Below are 16,289 nucleotides of genomic sequence, written 5' to 3'. Positions count from 1 at the left end.
AAGCCTAAGGACATACTTGTCCATATGCTACAACGGAGCGTGTCTCTCTCCCACACAGTGAATGCTAGGATCCATTTTATTCAAACAAAACAAAAACAAAAACAAACCGACACTCCAAGAAAAGCACATAAGCTGTGATGGAATAAAAATATAGTTTCAGGGGAGGAACCTGATAATGTTGTCGATGAAGAAGGGGATGCCTTGGGCATCCCCAAGCTTAGACGCTTGAGTCTTCTTGATATATGCAGGGGTGAACCACCGGGGCATCCCCAAGCTTAGAGCTTTCACTCTCCTTGATCATGTTGTATCATCTCCCTCTCTTGATCCTTGAAAACTTCCTCCACACCAAACTTAGAACAACTCATTAGAGGGTTAGTGCACAATCAAAATATACATGTTCAGAGGTGACATAATCATTCTTAAGACTTCTGGACATTTCAAAAAGCTACTGAAAGTCAATGGAATCGAAATATCCATCGAACATAACAAAACTGGCAATGCGAAATAAAAGGCAGAATCTGTCAAAACAGAACAGTTCGTATTGACGAATTTTATCGAGGCACCAGACTTGCTCAAATGAAAATTCTCAAATTGAATGAAAGTTGCGTACATATCTGAGGATCACTGACGTAAATTTGTATAATTTTCTGAGTGACCTACAGAGAATTTTGCCCAGATTCGTGACAGCAAAGAAATCTGTTTCTGCGCAGTAATCCAAATCTAGTATGAACTTTACTATCAATGACTTTACTTGGCACAACAAAACACTAAACTAAGATAAGGAGATTTTGCTACAGTAGTAAACAACTTCCAAGACACAAATATAAAACAAAGTACTGTAGTAAAAACCATGGATTGTCTCCCATAAGCGCTTTTCTTTAACGCCTTTCAGCTAGGCGCAGAAAGTGTGTATCAAGTATTATCAAGAGACGAAGTGTCAACATCATAATTTGTTCTAATAATAGAATCAAAAGGTAACTTCATTCTCTTTCTAGGGAAGTGTTCCATACCTTTCTTGAGAGGAAATTGATATTTAATATTACCTTCCTTCATATCAATGATAGCACCAACAGTTCGAAGAAAAGGTCTTCCCAATATAATGGGACAAGATGCATTGCATTCAATATCCAAGACAACAAAATCAATGGGGACAAGGTTATTGTTAACGGTAATGCGAACATTATCAACTTTCCCCAAAGGTTTCTTTGTAGAATGATCAGCAAGATTAACATCCAAATAACAATTTTTCAGCGGTGGCAAGTCAAGCATATTATAGATTTTCTTAGGCATAACGGAAATACTTGCACCAAGATCACATAAAGCATTACAATCAAAATCTTTAACCTTCATCTTAATGATGGGCTCCCAATCATCCTCTAGCTTTCTAGGAATAGAGGCTTCGCGCTCTAGTTTCTCTTCTCTAGCTTTTATGAGAGTATTTGTAATATGTTGCGTGAAAGCCAAATTTATAGCACTAGCATTAGGACTTTTAGCAAGTTTTTGCAAGAACTTTATAACTTCAGGGATGTGGCAATCATCAAAATTCAAACCATTATAATCTAAAGCAATGGGATCATCATCCCCAATGTTGGAAAAAATTTCAGCAGTTTTATCACAGGCAGTTTCAGCAGTTTTAGCAGTTTCAGGCAGTTTCTCGCGCTTTGCATTAGAAGTGGAAACATTGCCAACACCAATTATTTTACCATTAATAGTAGGAGGTGCAGCAACATGTGTAGCATTAGCATTACTAGTGGTGGTAATAGTCCAAACTTTAGCTATATTACCTTCTTTTTCATTTTCTTCTTTTTCCCACCTAGCACGCAATTCAGCCATCAATCTTATATTTTCATTAATTCTAACTTGGATGGCATTTGCTGTAGTAACAATTTTATTATGATGATTCTCATTAGGCATAACTTTTGATTTCAAAAGATCAACATCAGCAGCAAGACTATCGACTTTAGAAGCAAGTATATCAATTTTCCCAAGCTTTTCTTCAACAGATTTGTTAAAAGCAGTTTGTGTACTAATAAATTCTTTAAGCATGGCTTCAAGTCCAGGGGGCGAATTCCTATTATTGTTGTAAGAATTCCCATAAGAATTACCATAGCCGTTGCCATTATTATAAGGATATGGCCTATAGTTGTTACTAGAATTGTTCCGGTAAGCATTGTTGTTGAAATTTATATTTTTAATGAAGTTTACATCAACATGTTCTTCTTGTGCAACTAATGAAGCTAACGGAACATTATTAGGATCAACATTTGTCCTATCATTCACAAGCATAGACATAATAGCATCAATCTTATCACTCAAGGAAGGGGTTTCTTCGACAGAATTTACCTTCTTACCTTGTGGAGCTCTTTCCGTGTGCCATTCAGAGTAGTTGATCATCATATTATCAAGAAGCTTTGTTGCTTCACCAAGAGTGATGGACATAAAGGTACCTCCAGCAGCTGAATCCAATAGGTTCTGCGAAGAAAAATTCAGTCTTGCATAAAAGGTTTGGATGATCATCCAAGTAGTCAGTCCATGGGTTGGGCAATTTTTAACCAAAGATTTCATTCTTTCCCATGCTTGTGCAACATGTTCAGTATCCAATTGTTTAAAATTCATTATGCTACTCCTCAAAGATATAATTTTAGCAGGGGGATAATATCTACCAATAAAAGCATCCTTGCATTTAGGCCATGAATCAATACTATTCTTAGACAGAGATAGCAACCAATCTTTAGCTCTTCCTCTTAATGAGAAAGGGAACAATTTTAATTTTATAATGTCACCATCTACATCTTTATATTTTTGCATTTCACATAGTTCAACAAAATTATTGAGATGGGCAGCAGCATCATCAGAACTAACACCAGAAAATTGCTCTCGCATAACAAGATTTAGTAAAGCAGGTTTAATTTCAAAGAGTTCTGCTATAGTAGCAGGTGGAGCAATAGGTGTGCATAAGAAATCATTATTATTTGTGGTTGTGAAGTCACACAACTTAGTATTTTCTGGAGTACCCATTTTAGCAATAGTAAATAAACCAAACTAGATAAAGTAAATGCAAGTAATTAATTTTTTTGTGTTTTTGATATAGCAAACAAGATAGCAAATAAAGTAAAACTAGCAACTAATTTTTTTGTATTTTGATTTAGTGCAGCAAACAAAGTAGTAAATAAAACTAAGCAAGACAAAAACAAAGTAAAGAGATTGCGATGTGGAGACTCCCCTTGCAGCGTGTCTTGATCTCCCCGGCAACGGCGCCAGAAAAAGAGCTTGATACGCGTACAGCACGCGTCCGTTGGGAACCCCAAGAGGAAGGTGTGATGCGTACAACGGCAAGTTTTCCCTCAGTATGAAACCAAGGTTTATCGAACCAGTAGGAGCCAAGAAGCACGTTGAAGGTTGATGGCGGCGAGATGTAGTGCGGTGCAACACCAGGGATTCCGGCGCCAAAGTGGAACCTGCACAACACAAACCAAGTACTTTGCCCCAACGAAATAGCGAGGTTGTCAATCTCACCGGCTTGCTGTAACAAAGGATTAGATGTATAGTGTGGATGATGATTGTTTGCAGAAAAACAGTAGAAACGATATTGCGATGATTGTATTTCAGTAAAGAGAATTGGACTGGGGTCCACAGTTCACTAGAGGTGTCTCTCCCATAAGATAAACATCATGTTGGGTGAACAAATTACAGTTGGGCAATTGACAAATAAAGAGGGCATGACCATGCACATACATATTATGATGAGTATTGTGAGATTTAATTGGGCATTACGACAAAGTACATAGACCGCTATCCAGCATGCATCTATGCCTAAAAAGTCCACCTTCAGGTTATCATCCGAACCCCCTCCAGTATTAAGTTGCTAACAACAGACAATTGCATTAAGTATTGCGCGTAATGTAATCAGTAACTACATCCTCGAACATAGCACCAATGTTTTATCCCTAGTGGCAACAACACATCCATAATCTTAGAGATTTCTGTCACTTCCCCAGATTCACGGAGACATGAACCCACTATCGAGCATAAATACTCCCTCTTGGAGTTACAAGCATCTACTTGGCCAGAGCATCTACTAGTAACGGAGAGCATGCAAGATCATAAACAACACATAGATATAAATTTGATAATCAACATAATAAGTATTCTCTATTCATCGGATCCCAACAAACACAACATATAGTATTACAGATAGATGATCTTGATCATGTTCGGCAGCTTACAAGACCCGACAATTAAGCACAATGGGGAGAAGACAACCATCTAGCTACTGCTATGGACCCATAGTCCAGGGGTAGACTACTCACACATCACTCCGGAGGCGACCATGGCGGCGTAGAGTCCCCCGGGAGATGATTCCCCTCTCCGGCAGGGTGCTGGAGGCGATCTCCTGAATCCCCCGAGATGGGATTGGTGGCGGCGGCGTCTCTGGAAGGTTTTCTGTATCGTGGCTCTCGGTACTGGGGGTTTCGCGACGAAGGCTATTTGTAGGCGGAAGGGCAGGTCAAGGGGCGTCACGAGGGGCCCACACCCTAGGTCGGCGCGGCCAGGGCTTGGGCCGCGCCGCCCTATGGTGTCGCCACCTCGTGGCCCCACTTCGTCTCCTCTTCGGTCTTCTGGAAGCTTCGTGGCAAAATAGGACCCTGGGCGTTGATTTCGTCCAATTCCGAGAATATTTCCTTACTAGGATTTCTGAAACCAAAAACAGCAGAAAATAGCAACTGGCACTTCGGCATCTTGTTAATAGGTTAGTTCCAGAAAATGCACAAATATGACATAAAGTGTGCATAAAACATGTATATATCATCAATAATGTGGCATGGAACATAAGAAATTATCGATACGTCGGAGACGTATCAATAACCGGGGCGCGAAGTCTGCATCTGGGACTTGTTGTTGTTCCTCGGAGTGAAACCTCCGCTTGAGCTGGGGCGATACTTTGGGGCATTGCTAGGCCCACTCTGGTGCATCATACGGCGCTTGCGGTTCTCATTGGCTTGGTTCAACTTGCCTTCCATATGGATGGCGGAGTCCACTAGGGATTCAAGGTCGGCGAAGGGGATGTTGACTAGGACAGTCTGCATCTCATCATGCAGTCCGTTCAGGAATCTCTCCTGCCTCTTCTCGGTGGTGTCGGTCTCGTCGGGGGCGTACCTTGACAGTGTAAGGAACCTGTCTCGGTATTCTACCACCGTCATGCGTCCTTGCTTGAGTTCACGGAACTCATCCCTCATCTTCTTGATAAGACCTGAGGGCACATGGTACTTGCTGAACTTGAGCTTGAAGTCTGCCCAAGTCATGAATTGACCTCCGTTCATGGCACGGGTGCTAGTCCACCAGGCTCGGGCTAGTCCGGCAAGGTAGTGGGTTGCGAACAAGACCATCTCGTTGGCTTCTACTCCGGCTACTTCCAAGTTGTTCTCCATAGTCTGGAGCCATTCGTTGGCGTCGAGGGGTTCTTCAGTCTTGCTAAACACCGGATGGTTGGTGTTCTAGAAGTTCTTGAACTTGGATCCGGGGTGGTCATGATTTCCATGGCCTTGGTTGGCAAGGTTTTGCAGTGCTACGATGTTGGCTTGGCGTTCGGCTCTTTCAGTCTCCCTGTCAGCCATCAGGGTTTGCAGCAGTTGCATCATGGCATCGTTGTTGGTGCGATTGGGAGGGGCCATCTGAATATAGAGAAGATCATAAGATAAGAGGGAAATTTCTATGGTTTATTTTGAGTAAGTTCAAAAATTTAAAACTTGAAAGCTTTTGATGACAAACACAACATTCATTCATTCATTCAACACACATTAGAAACTAACACTTAACACTTCCCATGGTTTTAAGAACCATTCTCTCATGCTACGTTACAGCGGGCGGGATACAACTCACACCTACATAAGTGATCAGGTGCAACTACTCCTCATCCTCGACATCGATCGGGACGAAGTCGTCGGGTCCTGCCTCCAGGAACTCGTAGTCCTCCTCCTCGGTGAACTCGTCCTCCTCAAAGTCGTTGTCGTCGCTCAGGAAGGCTCCTCCTCCCTTAAGGTCGATACCTCCATCGTGTTCCTCCATCTCTCTCAGCTGATTGATACGCGTACATCACGCGTCCGTTGGGAACCCCAAGAGGAAGGTGTGATGCGTACAGCGGCAAGTTTTCCCTCAGTAAGAAACTAAGGTTTATCGAACCAGTAGGAGCCAAGAAGCACGTTGAAGGTTGATGGCGGCGAGATGTAGTGCGGCGCAACACCAGGGATTCCGGCGCCAACGTGGAACCTGCACAACACAACCAAAGTACTTTGCCCCAACGAAACAGTGAGGTTGTCAATCTCACCGGCTTGCTATAACAAAGGATTAGATGTATAGTGTGGATGATGATTGTTTGTAGAGAATAGTTGAACAAGTATTGCAGTAGATTGTATTTGATTAAAAGAATGGACCGGGGTCCATAGTTCACTAGTGGTGTCTCTCCCATAAGATAAATAGCATGTTGGGTGAACAAATTACAGTTGGGCAATTGACAAATAGAGAGGGCATGACAATGCACATATATGATATGATGAGTATTGTGAGATTTAATTGGGCATTACAACAAAGTACATAGACCGCTATCCAGCATGCATCTATGCCTAAGAAGTCCACCTTCAGGTTATCATCCGAACCCCTTCCAGTATTAAGTTGCAAACAACAGACAATTGCATTAAGTATGGTGCGTAATGTAATCAATAACTACATCCTCGGACATAGCATCAATGTTTTATCCCTAGTGGCAACAGCACATCCACAACCTTAGAACTTTCTGTCACTGTCCCAGATTTAATGGAGGCATGAACCCACTATCGAGCATAAATACTCCCTCTTGGAGTTAAGAGTAAAAACTTGGCCAGAGCCTCTACTAATAACGGAGAGCATGCAAGATCATAAACAACACATAGATAGATTGATAATCAACATAACATAGTATTCTCTATCCATCGGATCCCAACAAAAACAACATATAGCATTACAAATAGATGATCTTGATCATGTTAGGCAGCTCACAAGATCCGACAATGAAGCACATAAGGAGAAGGCAACCATCTAGCTACTGCTATGGACCCATAGTGCAGGGGTGAACTACTCACTCATCACTCCGGAGGCGACCATGGCGGTGAAGAGTCCTCCGGGAGATGATTCCCCTCTCCGGCAGGGTGCCGGAGGCGATCTCCTGAATCCCCCGAGATGGGATTGGCGGCGGCGGCGTCTCTGGAAGGTTTTCCGTATCGTGGCTCTCGGTACTGGGGGTTTCGCGACGAAGGCTATATGTAGGCGGAAGGGCAGGTCAGGGGCCACACGGGGGCCCCACACGCTAGGCCGGCGTGGGCCCCCCTTGGGCCGCGCCGCCCTATTGTGGCGGTGCCCCGTGGCCCCACTTCGTCTTCCCTTCGGTCTTCTGGAAGCTTCGTGGCAAAATAGGCCCCTGGGCGTTGATTTCGTCCAATTCCGAGAATATTTCCTTACTAGGATTTCTGAAACCAAAAACAGCAGAAAACAGCAACTGGGTCTTCGGCATCTCGTTAATAGGTTAGTGCCGGAAAATGCATAAATATGACCTAAAGTATGCATAAAACATGTAGATATCATCAATAATGTGGCATGAAACATAAGAAATTATCGATACATCGGAGACGTATGACTGATCCTCCTGAGCCTTGACAGTGGCCTCAAGAGATGCTATCTTGGCGCGAAGGCGCACAATCGTAGCGTCCTTCTTGGCATGCTACTGGCGAAGGTGTGGGGACCCCGGACTAACTGTCCGAAATACCCTGTTATGTATATAGTTCACGATCCCATGATCAGTGCGCCGTGAACACATAACCGAACTGATATCAAATTACATCATCCTTTACAAAATGGAATAAGAAAATTACAATAAGGTCACATGACCAAACTTTACATAATAGCCTCAAAGGGCCTAATCTAATCATCAGAGTGGCGGAATCACTTCAATCAGCGTAGAACCCAAGTCATCTGCCATAACCCTACAGGCAACTGATTGGGAAGACGTTCCTAGCTCGCATAGACATCGTCAACTCCTTCTTCATCTGTCGAATTCCTCCAAATCTGGCCAAGTAAATAGCCAGGGACAAAGCCGTGAGTACATTGGAATTGTACTCGCAAGACCATTAAGCAAGTTCTAACAAAACTTAACTAAAGATTTATGGAGAGAAAGAAGTCAAGGTTCTCTATGTGGATAAGAAAATGGGAAGAGAAGAAGTTTTCTTTGGTGGAGAAAGCATCCCGACTCCACGGTCGGAGGGGGACACTTAGGAGTTTAACTAAGACATTTCTATAGAAGGAAAATCTCCAAGAGGGACTACACATAAAACACTAGGAAGGGTATGCCCATTTTTGTTTTTCTTTTCCGACCAACCTCACATGGTCATCACCAGTACCACTATGGTACTCCAAAAACACCTTCATTTGCTTTGTAAAACTTTGCCAAAACAAAACTCAACACAGCTAAGTAACGGCCATCCCAACTGTGCATGACCGCGGACGCGGCTATTCGAATAGTTTTGACTCTGCAGAGTTTGCGCACTTTCCCCACAAGAACCGATAAATCCACCGGGATCATCCCCGGATCGTCATACGAAAGTATGTGAAACACGGATAATCGGTCATAGTCTTTTGCCTGTCTCCCTTAAAATGAGCCCTTCCCTGCGGGCTTAACCCTTCCCGGCACCCCGGCAGCATACCTCCTTTTTGAGCGTATCTCCGGCGCCACGACAGAAGACCCTCAGTAATCGTCCGGCTGCAAGTTAATGCAGTGTATTGCCTCCTTCAGAGTGCAACCTGGTGTCAGAGGTCATCGTGACCCTCCTAGAGAGTGGTGAAGGTATCTCACGTCAATTTCAACAAACTACAGACTAAGCCCGTGCCCACTTTGGATAGTGTGGTTGCGCTAGTTGGTTGTTCCGGGCGAATACATAGAATCTGTGTCGTTTTTCCAAAAACCCAAGTTATAACCACCTTAGCCTTTCCACCACAACCACATTTTCCACTTCCATTTAAAACAACTCATTCTTAAAACCTCACTTGGGTAATGTCAATTTACCCAAGGTTTTATCCAAAAACTTTTACAACAAGGCAAAACCTTGAGGGTTTCCCAACCTAAGTTTTATGTGAGAAACTAAGATATTCAATAGCATAATGGAAGCCATCATACTACCAAGGGTGTCAAGTGGCCCACATACTCGAATTGAGCATGTATGGAAAATAATCATGAGATTAACAAGTTCAAGGTAACAAATCCTTCTTCACTAAAAGGGGTGGTGTCAAAGGGGGAAAATTTGGAGACTCACAAGCTTGGGGGTGAGCATGTAAGTGTCAAGGTGAAAATTTCATACTTGAAGACAAGTATGCAAGGGAGGAGAAGCCAATAAACCCAAGGTACACGCGGGAACAAGATACTAAAAGAGTCACAACAAGGATATATTAACAAGGGATCAAGGAAAATGGCTTGCCTTGGTTGGCTTATTTGTCCCTGGACTTCTTCAAATACTTCAAAACCTTCCTCTCCAACACCAACATCGCTCGAATCTAGCGTCGTAAAATAAAAGAACACACAACATACAATCAACACCATATTTCAAACTTTCAAGTAAAGTTTTAAATGAAACAAGTCTAAGCATGTAGGGGTACTTGTTTTGTAGGTTTAAAACACAAGATGGCTGCTTTTAAGTAAAAGTGGTGGTTAAAGGGTTTAATAAATAAAAAGGTTTTTGGTTCATCAAACCATGTGATACACAATTAACATAAACAATAACAAACTAGCATGAAAAGGGACTAACAATATTTTTCCTAGATGGCCAGTACTAAAACAAGACTAACACAATTGGATCCATCCAAAAATATTGATCCTACAATTTTTAAAACTATAAACACTAAACAGGATGCAGTGATCATGTTTAATGTATTAAAAATCTTACAAAAATCCTAAAAATATGAGGTCAGTTTCAATGGAAAGCTATTGAAATTTCTGATCTAATGCAATTGGTTTCACTCGATTTGGGTTTGTGGATCTCGAGTTATGCTCAAAACAGTGCTACTGATCATAACACAATTTAACAGCAATCTCCAAATTTTCAAAGGTTAAAACGGGCGGGAAACTCCTGGGCCGTGCGGGTGGCAGTGTTGGGCTGGCCCAGGCGGAATGGCCAGGTGGAGAGGTGGAGGAGAAAGAAATAGAAAAAGAAGGGAGGAGGGACCCAGGCGGGCCAGGCCATGCATGGGCCGATGTGGCCATGCATGCGCTCGGGGCACGTCTCCCTCCTCGCGAAGCCACGCAGCAACACGGCGTTCTGCGAGAAGACAGCGGCGGCTGGGGACGTACCGGCGGTGGGCGGGCGACAGCGAGGGCTGGGCGGAGCGGCGGCGCGTCGGGGCCGTCCAGGGCGCGTCCAGGGGCGGCTCGGCGGTGCTCCTCCTGGCCACGGTAGCTCCTCTCGGCTGCGGTTTCCTCGCAGCGAACTCCGGATGGAGGGCGACGGTGGCGAGCTTGGAAAGACCTGGGTAGCATGGAAGGCGGGGTTAGGACCATGATGAGTCAGGGAGTGTCGAGCAGAGGATAAGGAAGGGGGAAACGATGCCGGGCGAGCGTGTTCTTCACCGCCACCTCGCGGTGTCCATGGGCATGGCGCGCGTGCCGGCGGGCAGCAGCAGGTCTGAGCGCTTCAGTGTGGCTCAGGGAAGTGTGTAGAGGAATGATGGGGAGGTGGAGGCGCCAAGAGGAAGAGAGAGGTGAGCAGGGCGGCTTTTATAGGCAAGGGAAGGCAGCAGGCGGGTGTGTACGGTGACCATGCCGTGGCGTGGTGATCACGCCCATGGCGAGCCTGGCGAGGCTGCTGTGGGGCAGCGCTGGCCTCGGGAGCGTGCGCATTGGGGAAGGGAACGCCAGGACACCATCATGGCGCAGCCTCGGGCGCAGGGATGCTTGATTCCTTCTTGACCAAGACGTGGTGACCACGGTCGGGACGAGCACGGGCCGAAGGCTGAGAGCCAGGGCTTGCCTCGGGAACTTGCGCATTGGGTAGAGACGAGGCAGAGAGCCTTCATGGCGCGGCCTTGGGGCCTGGGGTGCCTGCTTTCGTTCTGCCCGAGTTTGGAGTGGCCACCGAGACAAGGGTAGAGAGGAGGGAGTCTAGGCCGTGTGGTGGCCATGTGTGTGGGTCTGGGCATGTCTGGTAGTCGTGTAGAGGTGAGCAAGGTTGGCCACAGCCACAGGTTGGCTCCCTTTCAGCGTAGGGGGAGGAAGAGAAGGGTGTGCACATCTCCTTGTTGAGTTCCAAGAAAGAGAGAGGGTGGAGTAGTCTAGGGTTTAGCTAGGCTTGTAGGTTTGAGAGATAGGGGTGCAGGTCAGAGGTAGCTTATTGCTAGGTTCAGATAGGAGAGAGAGAGGGAGAGATATTTCCACTAAATGCATCCATGCAAGCTATGGCCGGCCACTCTTCTAAGTCAAGCAAAAAAAGTTGGGTGCAAGGTGATGCCAAAATGGCCATGCAGGTCTTACATGGTGTGGTGCGAGTGGTGGAGAGGTTAAGGTGATGATTTGGAGATATTTAAGGTAGGTTTGCAAAAATTAGAGAGGGAGAGAGAACAAGGGAGAGGCAAATGCATGGACAGATGGCATAGCATGGCCGGCCACTTCCCTAGTGCCATGCAAAGGTGGTTCACTACTAGATTACTTGGACAAGATAGGTCAAGAAGTTTTGTTTGGATTGTCAACAAAAAGGAGAGTGTGGTGAAGACTAGTAAGAATTTTAGGAGAAAAGGGAGGGAAGTGGGCATTAATGCCATAGTTGATCAAATTTTGAATGGGGTTTTCAATGGTCTTGCCTTTTTGAAAATCTTAAAAGATACTAGAATATATTTTAAAACAAAGTTGATCTACTTGCATAACAAAGCATAGTAGAGTTTTCTCTAAGTTATTTGATTTTAAAAGGTGCAAGTATGGCACATGTACCATAGCAATGCATTAAAAAGAAAGAATAGATACTTTTGTTGAAAACATTTTTGGATTGAAGGAAATGAGGTGATACTAAATACCATCCACAATCACTCTTATTTGAGAAAATAATTTGAAAAGCTTAGATAAAACTAGAAGTGGTTTTGTAGTGAGAATCTAGAGAACAAATTAAATAGGGTTTTGGAAATGTTCTTTCAAAGAAAGTAAGAATAATTTTTTGGGGAAAGATCTCAAGGGTAGATGAGTATTACACAATGAAGCAATCATATCCACACTTGGTTTTGTGAAGATTTTAAACTAGATAAAAGAAAAACGGAAGGTAAAAGAGGGAGAAGTGATCTAGAGCTAAAACTCTGGATAGGGTAGAAGGTCAAGGGAATATAAGAATTGCGAAGGTAGAATGGGACATGCAAGACGTGGAAGTTGTAGACGGTGTTGCATAGATGAGATCCATGCATTGGGATCACCAATAACAGTTGTGGGTGCTCAAAGATCAACTGCCAAAGTTTGAATAATTTAAGCCTGCCAAAACAGAGTTTTGACTTGGCCTCAAAACCATCAAGGATAAGTGGGTAAGAGAGTGATTTGGTTCAAGGCAAAGACATGGTTGGGAAGTACTCATGACAAGGTCGGTCCAGGAGCAGGGGCATTGCGTTAGATGGCAAGGGGTAGCTTAATCCAGGGGTTCCAAAACTGATCCTGATAACAGTTTTAGGACTTAGCCAAAAATTGTGATGTTGGAGGGGTTTTGACTAGGGTATAAGAGAAGGATGTATTAAGGGGTAGATGATCCCAAGTTTTGAATCAAGGATGGTTTGAGCTAGATTATACCACAAAGAGGAATTCTAAGTAGGCACACTCATGTTGCCATAATTGGAAGGGTTTGATGTAGTAAGAAGGAAAACATTTTTTTCCTAAACCACACATTTGTTTTATTAGGTGAGTTGCTTGTCACACCACTAGAGGTGTTGTTCTTTGAGGTAGCTCAAGACAAAAATCAACAATCAAATCAAGACAATTCATCCAATTAGTCTTAAGAAAAAGTTTTTGTTCCCCCTAATTTTTGCACTAAGGAAAATTAAACAGGTTGCAAAAGTTGGGGTGTGACAGCTCTTCCACCCTTAAAATAATCTCGTCCCGAGATTACTAAGCGTAGAACTAAAGGGGTTGTAAAGTTTAACTAAAGTTAGACTCCATTCTTCTGTAGATGTGCCGTTGTTGAGAAGGTTGCAACTTCAGCTTCTGAGAGACATGGTAACTTTTGGCCGATGGCAAGCTTCATGAAGAGATTGACTACTCCATGCAGGTTTTAGATCTATAGCTTCTTTACGATCCTAACGGAGGTTCAAGACTGTGGGAGGGTTAGTGCACCCAATGGTGCTTGAGGAGGGTTGAAAACTTTTTAGAGTTAGCTTAAATTTAGTGGAATACGAAGTCTTCCACCCTTAAGATTGTTTAGCGGGTTTCCAGAAAACTTAGAGCTTTAGCCACGGGTCTTGTCGGTGTCTTCGAAGGAGTCATCGATCTCTCATCTTGAGTTGAACATCTTCAGGAGGGGGGCGATGTACAGTCCACAGCTTCGAGGGGAGTTAGTGCATCCCAAGTTCCCAACGGTGTTTTAGAAAGGTGGAAACTTCTATGGTTAGCTCCAAACTTAGTGACCTTAAGATTTTTCATCGGGGTTTTCGGAGAAACTCTGAGCTTCTGCCTTGTGGTTCTGTCTGGGACTTCTGAAGAAGTCGTCGATCTTCCGTATTTGGTTGAAGAACCTACAGGGGAGACATGTAGACCACGGCTTCAAGAGGTACTCACGGTGTTTTCATAATGTGTGGTAAGTTAGTAAGTCGATAAAACGCCTGGTTGGTATCCATATGAAGCAGCAACAAAGGTCGTCGAAGATAATCTTCAGCTTGAGGGTCGGTGCTGACTTATACCAGTTAAGAAGTGAGCGGGTAAACTACACTTAATCTTGAGTCTTGAGGTATCTTCAGGAGCTTCACTTGACGAGGACCATGTAATGTAGCTTGGCTTTGACGCTATTATTCTCTCATCTAGCTAGACGGTGTGTTAGGGGGTGGTTTTCAAAAAGATACCCTCGAGGTTAGCGCGATTATGCTCCAAGGTTAGACCAAGTTAGTAAGGCTTCTCGCAGAGGTGCAGTCACTCTTGAAGGTATTGGCTTCTGCTTTCTTGGGGTAGTAGAGATGTTTCAGCTGATCCTTGAAAGTAATCGGCGTAGATAGGGGTCTGGGTTAGTTTCTCTGATGGTTGATAATCGATGGTTAACATGGTTACTTATTCATTTAGCCAGCAGTTAGTATTTTATCGACGAGGTTGGTGGTGTGAAAACATATTAGGGAGGCTTTCTAAGCCACGTTATCACACCAAGAGTGTTTTTCAGACCGAAAAACCAAGACAATCATACACACAACAAACAGATAAAAACACTCAAGGCAGCACACTACGGAACTACAAGCAATCATCAAACCAGGCATGGTAACATAAGTACCCATGGAATGCCTAAAGCGCGGGGGTAGCTCAATCAAAATGATTGAGTTTGTCCTATCCATCCTATATGTTTGGGGCTGGTCACGTATACTGACGTCTTCATCTTGCTGACATTGGCTTCAACTTGAATCATTGTAGCAGTTGCGGTGACCCAGCATACCACTGCATGTTGTAGTATACAAGTCGTTGATATGATCTTTGTGAAGGGACTTCTTCACAATTTGCCATATCCCTCAGAGTGGTACAACAGAAACATTGCAGGTCATAACACTCCATACTTTATTACAAACATTGTCTTAACAAGTTGGTATTCTCACAGGTCCTATGAGAACACCCTAAGATACTACTTAAGTACGATTGCAACTCATAACAAATATAAATAGAGCTCAACAACTTATTTAGGTAATTTCTACGTTGCTCGGCTCTATGATGCTAGGGTATGTCACTACTCCACCACATCCGTGTCATCTGGTCCGTAGACTATCCCATAGTCTACTCCTTCCACTCCGCCGGTAAGATCAGGTTCTTCGTAGACCAGTTCGTAACTTCCTTCTGGTGCTCCATCGTTGATGGCCTCCACTTCCGGATCACAGTCTAGCAAGGGTGTCGAAAGAAAGTGAGTACAGGGGTACTCAGCAAGTTCTAAAAGAGTAAAAAGGTGTTTGATGCACTAGCTACGACCATTGATCAGGAAATCACAGGTCAATGCATGTTTTGAAATCATTTCTTCAAAAGGTTGCTTTTATTATGAAAACTATGTCTGTCAGTCTTCACAGGTTGACTAGAACTTTGTGGAGTTCCTTTCCTGCCGCGTTCGCAGTTCCCTTCCCGGAACAAGGAGTGACAGCCACAATTTGATACACTCTGCAGAGGTGCGTTACTTTTCCCACAAGAGATCTCACCCTTTTTGCCATCCGCAGGGACTTGCCCCCGTTCACACTTCCTTTGGTGTGAGGCCAGGTATAAAGATCCAAGCCCACACCGCCTTCTCCGCGACTGCAAACCCACCCTTTTGTCCAACCGTACACCCCCAGTAGACTTCCCCCGATAATACGGCTTTACTCACGTTGTACTCCGGACAATCCCCCATAGATGGTAGAGCTTATCATCACTAATGGATGGGGATTTAAAAGGATATCCCAACCTATTGCGGAAGTGCCTCCAACACCCCACCGGCTCTACCAATCCGTTGGCGTGCAGAAGGGAAAAGATACGGCTGGCTTCCCCAGAGCCATTATAGATCTCATGGTCAACGCGGTTTGTACGGCGCTAGAATCACTGGACGGCATTGGTAATTAATCCTAGGGTGATATAACCCATGCAATGGAACCTCCACCATATCAACACATACCATGGTTCCATTGCCAACCACATAGTCATATTCATAGTTGGAAAGTAACATTTTATTTGCGATGCAGGAATGATAAGTATATAGCTTTGCATTAAAGTAGTAGAAAATAATCAAGTTGACATGAGCAAGGGTGAACTTGCCTGTGGACTGCGAGATAGTGCAGTTCAATGCAGTTGATGGAACCTGGACCTCGGGTTCTGTAAGAAGCATCATTGTCCGGTAAGGACAATGTTATAAAATCCAAATAATGCAATCATGGATGTATTATTTTATGTTGAATCCCTTTACCCCGCTGAGTTATAGCAATTTAGGGTTGCGTTTAAGATTTATGTCTTTGACAGTAACTTGCAATTGATTTAAAAGTATAAACCATTTTAATTCATATAAAGTAACATACTTCAAAGTAAAATTACTTTACTTGGTGATTCCCTT

This window comes from Lolium perenne, chromosome 2, assembly GCF_019359855.2.
Source record: "Lolium perenne isolate Kyuss_39 chromosome 2, Kyuss_2.0, whole genome shotgun sequence".
Taxonomy (NCBI): Eukaryota; Viridiplantae; Streptophyta; class Magnoliopsida; order Poales; family Poaceae; genus Lolium; species Lolium perenne.
Note: the sequence above shows the minus strand (reverse complement) of the source record.